This window comes from Podarcis gaigeae (genome assembly GCF_964106915.1).
Source record: "Podarcis gaigeae genome assembly, chromosome: 11".
NCBI lineage: Eukaryota > Metazoa > Chordata > Lepidosauria > Squamata > Lacertidae > Podarcis > Podarcis gaigeae.
The window spans coordinates 38045671-38051670 of record NC_139687.1 but is presented as its reverse complement, the minus strand read 5'-3'; the positions used below and the strand labels follow the sequence as shown (position 1 = coordinate 38051670).

At 48.1% G+C, this 6000-nt stretch overlaps 1 protein-coding gene across 2 annotated transcripts in view; it reads left to right on the top strand.

The window, feature by feature from the left end:
• The first annotated feature begins 3782 nt into the window (after positions 1 to 3782).
• PIK3R1 (phosphoinositide-3-kinase regulatory subunit 1) overlaps positions 3783 to 6000 on the top strand; it is a 61996-nt gene continuing 59778 nt past the window's right edge. Inside the window, exon 1 of one of the 2 annotated variants that reach the window (XM_083703534.1) lies at positions 3783 to 4091. The gene's annotated coding sequence lies outside the window, so the exon portion shown is untranslated. The other variant, XM_083703535.1, reaches the window with a different exon arrangement.

The window sequence follows — 6000 nt, the reverse complement described above, 5'->3', positions numbered from 1 at the left end:
AACTATATTCTGATAAGTTATCTGAATGCCCCAGTTTTATACCATGGCCTGAGCTAATATCTGGCTACCCTGAACACCTCCCATCTACTCCGACTTATTTTTAACTGTCCTTATCTTTGCAAGCCTAAACAGCTCATAGTGCAGTTGGATGTTCTTGACAAGTCCAAGCACGTATCTCTCATTTTGAATCTGTTAGTGGGCTAGCTCTCTAACTGCACTGTCACACATTTTAGATTTTGCAGGACAGACCTTTTCAATGAGGTCTGCTGCACTGACAGCTCTCAGGAAGCAACTGCACAACCATGACACATCATTGTCCCATTGCATCATCAATCTCATAAGGGAAACCCAAACACAGCTTACGTAGCTGACATATGAACATGTCATAATAAAAAAATGCCCTTTTATTCAGGAGACATCTAATTATTTCAAGACATGATACGCACTTTGCAGGTTTGTAGCACAGAAGAAGCATATCACCTATACATGTATTATTTCATTTTGATTTGGGTTTTTGTTTGAACTCTCCTTATGCTATCTTTTAAACTAAGGATGGGGAGGTGTTTTGAGCCAGTTTGCCAACCATGGCAAGTGTAATTGAATCTACAGTTCTGACATAAGCAATTTATCCAGTTCTTTCAAAGGGGACCTGATCCAAATGGAAAGTTCTTTCTTTGAATTTTGTATATTCCTCCTGCAATTTCACCGACACTGCAATTTCTTCTCAGTACAGATGGGGTGGAATCCACAATCCACTCAATTGGTGTGTGTGTTTGTTGTTGTTTTGTTTTAAGAAAAACTTCCAGAAGAGGAGGAGATTCTGGTGCTTGGAATGGATGAGGAAAAAAGTGGAAAGGAGGCCTAGGAATGTTTCCTCTTCAGCAACTTTTGGAGAAAGAGTTTCCACTCAGAAAAATGTTTTAATGGTGTTACCTCTTGTTTTGGAACATTGCATTACAAAGAACTCTGCTATTTACATAGTTTTCAGAGCCACAGGACATTCTGAAATCAGAATTTTCTGATTTGAGCTTGTGTGGTTTTATTTAGTCATCGAGCCATTGAAGTCCACAAAACATTTTTTTAAAAAACCATAGGACTTATGTAATCATAGTATAGTAGGGCTCCAGTGTTTTTATCAGCTCAAGCTTTCTTAGGAACAGGGATGAAAGAGCAACCTGCAGCACTGTAATGTGTGCGTTTACTTCTAAATAAACTTGGCTAAGGTAGAAACAAAACGAAACAAAAAAAATCCCAAACCAGCTGCATAATAACTTTATTGGAGCCGATAAAATGTTGCAAAAATGTGTGCAAGCTTTGAATAATAATAAAAATTATTCCAGAACTCTTCTTCAGGTGAGATGTTGCACAAAGCGGGAGTTGCAGGGTAAGGGTGCTAAACAAGCTGTTTTACATTTAGGCTGACTTCTGAAGCCTTGGGGTCAGCATTTAAATCAGGGCTGTGGGACCTGAGGCCCTCCAGATGTTGTAGGACTCCAACTCCCATCATCCTGGTTAAAGTAACTTGTTTAAAGTACTGGAAGCAAAGTGTAGGAATAAATGTGGACAGTTCTCCCAATAAAAGAAGTGAAGTCCCCCAAGGATTGACTGGAACATTTTAAATTGTTTAAATTGTTCATACAGGATTTGGAGTTACGGGTGAGCCGCGAGGTAATTGTGTTTGTTGATGATAACAGAGCTGTAAGAACAAAAACAGACTGCGGGAGGCTCCAAAAGGATATCTCCAAACTGGGGGAATGAGCATTAAAAAGGCAAATGTGATTCAGTGGAAGCAAGCATTGTGTCATGCATGTTGGGTTAATAATCCTAACCACATATACAACTCAAGGACTCTGAACTGGAAGTGACTGGCCAAGGAACAGCTTGATGAAGATATTGACACAGTGTGCAGCCGCTGTGAAAAAGTCGAATTCCCTGTTAAGGATCATTAGGAAAGGGTTTTATAAACAGCCAATATTATATTGTCATTGAACGAATCTGTGATGTGGCCATGCTTAGAATACGGTGTTCATTTCTGGTTGCCACAACAAAACAATACTGTACAGCTGGAAAAAGCTCAGAAAAGGGGAAGCAAAATGGCCAAGAGGCTGGAGCAACTTCCCTATGAGGCAGAAGTGGTTTGCTGGGTGCAGTGGAACAGCTCTACTGGTTGCCTGGCAGATGGGTTGTTGCTGCTTACAGTGAGGTGAAAGCACGGCAGTGGGGAGGTCATTGCCAGCAGGAGTGCCAAATTGGGGTTTAGACAAATTCACGACAAATAAGGCTATCAATGGCTGACGTACTGCAGGCACAATGCCTCTAAATACTCGTTGCTGGAGAAAGCGCGGTTGCTGCTCATGTCCTGCCAGCAGGCTTCCCATAGGCATGTTGTTGGCCAGCATAAGAACAGGTTTCTCTATAGCCTATATGCACCTTTGGTCTGATTCAGCCGGGCTGTTTTCATGTGCCTACCACTGACCAATTCATTTCGGCACCTGAGGCAAAGCACAAAATGGCATCCCCCAGGGAAGAAGAGGTGAGTGAAGATGTGCATCAGGGATAAGAAGGGGAATATATATATATATACACGCGGGTGTCGCTGTGGGTTAAACCACAGAGCCTAGGACTTGCCGATCAGAAGGTCAGCGGTTCGAATCCCCGCGACGGGGTGAGCTCCTGTTGCTCGGTCCCTGCTCCTGTCAACCTAGCAGTTCGAAAGCACATCAAAGTGTAAGTAGATAAATAGGTACCGCTCTAGCGGGAAGGTAAACGCCGTTTCTGTGTGCTGCTCTGGTTTGCCAGAAGCGGCTTAGTCATGCTGGCCACATGACCCAGAAGCTGTACGCCGGCTCCCTCGGCCAATAAAGCGAGATGAGTGCCGCAACCCCAGAGTCGGTCACGACTAGACCTAATGGTCAGGGGTCCTTTTACATATATATATCTACGAAAATCTACGAAAGCATATATATATATATATCCACAACGGGAACAAGAGGATGAGAATCAAATCAACCTTACCCAATGGTTGAAGTGAGAATCAAGGGCTATCATGTGGGGAAAGTACCCCCCAGTCTTTGTTGCTGCAGCAATGATGCATTCCTTGGAAGCAGGAACTGCTGGCCTCGCAGATCCTGCCGCCTGACCACTGCCCAATGGGTGGGCTGGCCCTGCGCCTGACCATTGTCCATGCTGGTCAGGGGGTGCCAACTTGAATAAAATATTAGGGGGTGGGGCAAGTAAGCCCTGTCCTGCATAACCTATCACAAGATGTGGCACATGCACACCATTTGAATGCCAATGCCCATCAACTTTGTGGGGGGCGGCCCCCTCAAATATTTTATTGGGTGGGCCGAAGGGACCTCAGCCCCTACGACTTGGCTGGCTGAAGCTTATGGAAGCCACCTGGAGCCCCCGCACCCATTTACAGAGGCGTGCAAATGGCAGGTAGTTGTGAAAGGTGCAGGTGTGGCCAGGCGCCCATTCTGCAGGGAAGGAACGTCTGAGCGAGGAAAAAAAAGGCGCCTGGCTGGTCTTCGATCCCCTTGGCGCGCGCTGGGGATTTCCACACCCCCCTAAAATTCCTCCCCCCCTCCCTCCATATGGTTCACTGTCATCTCAGCGGGTCAATGGCCGGTCCTTTTCCTCCGGCCCGCCACCCGAACGGAGACGGGCTGCAGCAAGAGGAACCTTTTCGGCCCGCGAGGAGGAACCGCCAAGCAGCCCGAGGGGAAGCGGACGGCCACTGCGGTGTCAGCTGTGGCGGCGGCTAGAGCGAGAGCAAAGCTGGAGAAGCTGCAGCCTGGCTGGGCGGGGAGGCGGCGCTTGGGTCTCCCAGGCCTGGCGCGGGTTGGCAGGGGTGAGGGAGCGGAGGCGGGGCGAGAGGAGAGCTGGGAGGGACGCCAGCCTGCGCTGGGCTCGGGCTGCCTGGCTGGCTGGGGCTGAGGCGAAGGAAGCAGCGCGGCGGCGAGCGAGGGCTGCTGTGGTAGCGGCGGCGAAGCAGCAGCAGGCGCAGACGGAGGCTTGGCGCGCTCGGCTTCTCTCCCTTCGCTGCAGGGCGCGCGGCTGGGGCCCGGGCGGGTGCGTGACAGCCGAAGGTGAGAGCCTTTCCTTCCCGCGTCGCCGTCCCCTCGCCGCCGCCCGCCTCCCTTTCCTGCCTCGCTGCTGCCGGCCTAGCGAGCGTGCGGAGGGGAGTCCGGCGGCGGCGGCGGCGGGGCCGGGACGCCACTTGGCCGCGCGCTGCAGACATCCTGTTCGGCGGCGCGAGGCCTCCTGCCGCCTGCAGGGGGGCTTCGCTGTCTCTCTCTCTCTCTTGCGCGCGGCTCCGGCTTCTTCCCCTCCCGGTGACAGGCAGGCAGGCAGGCAGGCAAGCAAGCAAAGCCTTGCATTGCATTCATTTCCCGTCTCCCCTGCCCAGCTGGCTTGGCTGGAGGAAGTTGAACTGGAGCGGAGCGGCGTCCTTGCAGCAGCGAGACCCGATCCCCGCGCCAGCTGGTTAGCTTGCGAAGCAGGAAAAAATGCTTTCTCTGGGAAAGGGCGCTCAGGATTGCAGGAGGTTGCATTTATGGCAGCCCCGCTCCTCAGCCCCAGACCAGCCTAGGTGCCCTCCACTCTCAAGGTCTGGGGACTGAGAAGGGTGCGAGGAAGGGAGGAATTGCCGGCTTAAATATTTCGTGCTCCCTGCCTTGCCTCCCCCTTTTTTGGGTGCTGGTGGCGGCCGACAGAGTTGAAGCTCCGCTGAACTGCATGCATCGCGGTTAGGCGAATTCTCAACCGGCTACAGGTCGTTTGAAAAACCCGGAAGGAATAAACCCTCTCGCTGACTTTATATTTCAAAATCTGAACACGTTTCCTTTTTCTGCCTTTGGACTTTGCACAGCGGCTGTGCTGCGTGAGGAAGTCCACACTGCTGGCTTATGTGGGGAAGCGAATCAAAAGAGTGCATGGCAACACTTCTTGGTCTAGACAGTGTGCAATGGCAAGAGTGGAGCACAAGGTGCTAGACTTGGTTGATGCTAAATAAAGCTGGCTAAATATTGACACTAAAATCTCATTCTCTGGATAAGTGAGCAATCCACGGAAGTTCATCTGGAAAATTGCTTCACACCATTTTTCTGATAGGAATTTTAATCATGTATCGGAAGGCTACCCCCCTCCTGTAATGTATTCATATTATAAGTACCGAATTTGCACAATGTTGTTCAACATAACTTTGCTCTTTTCTACATGTATTGTCTTTGCTATTTTGAAAAACTTTAATTTCTCTTATAAATAAGTAAGCAAACTCTTACTACCCTATCCGGAATACACAGAGAGACTTACTGGTTTTAATTAGATGCAATGTGAAGCAGAGATGCAGTTTGTTGAATTCATAGCCCAGATATTATATGAAGCTTGTGTTGCCAAAGCTGCATTTCAGTGAAGTGTAAGGAGCTGTTAAGCGAACTTCTTGTGCTATCCCTGAGTGCTGCATTGTGTTTGCTTTGGGATTTACTGGTGGCATTTTAGAAAAATAGTTTTTATTAGTGTATTGTGTCTTTCCTGGAAATGGAAAGTGTCTGGTTCTGGAGGAACAAATGGCTGGTTGAAGGATTTGAGTTCAGGAAGGGGAGAGGAAAGTCTTGTGTTTTCTGCTGCCAAATCCTTGCCTCTAAGCATTGGATTAAAACATGCCCACACTGAAAAAAGAGGGTATAAGATGCATAGAACCATTTGAATAGGCAGAGTAATTTCTTGCCATTCAGATGACAAGTGGAAAAGGAATTGCAAAAGGAATTAAGCAGGGTGTTGCATTTTCACATGATGTGTGTTGCTGGGTTATATTTTTATTAATTCATCAACAGAAAAAATCCAGTGTGTGGTACCCATAATGTAAAAAAAATTAAGACATTAGGTTGTATCCAACATAATCTCTACTTAGAGTAGACCCACTGAAATTAATAAACTTGACTAACTTATTTATTAATTTCAATAGGTCTACTGTGAGTAGAACTTAATTGGATACAG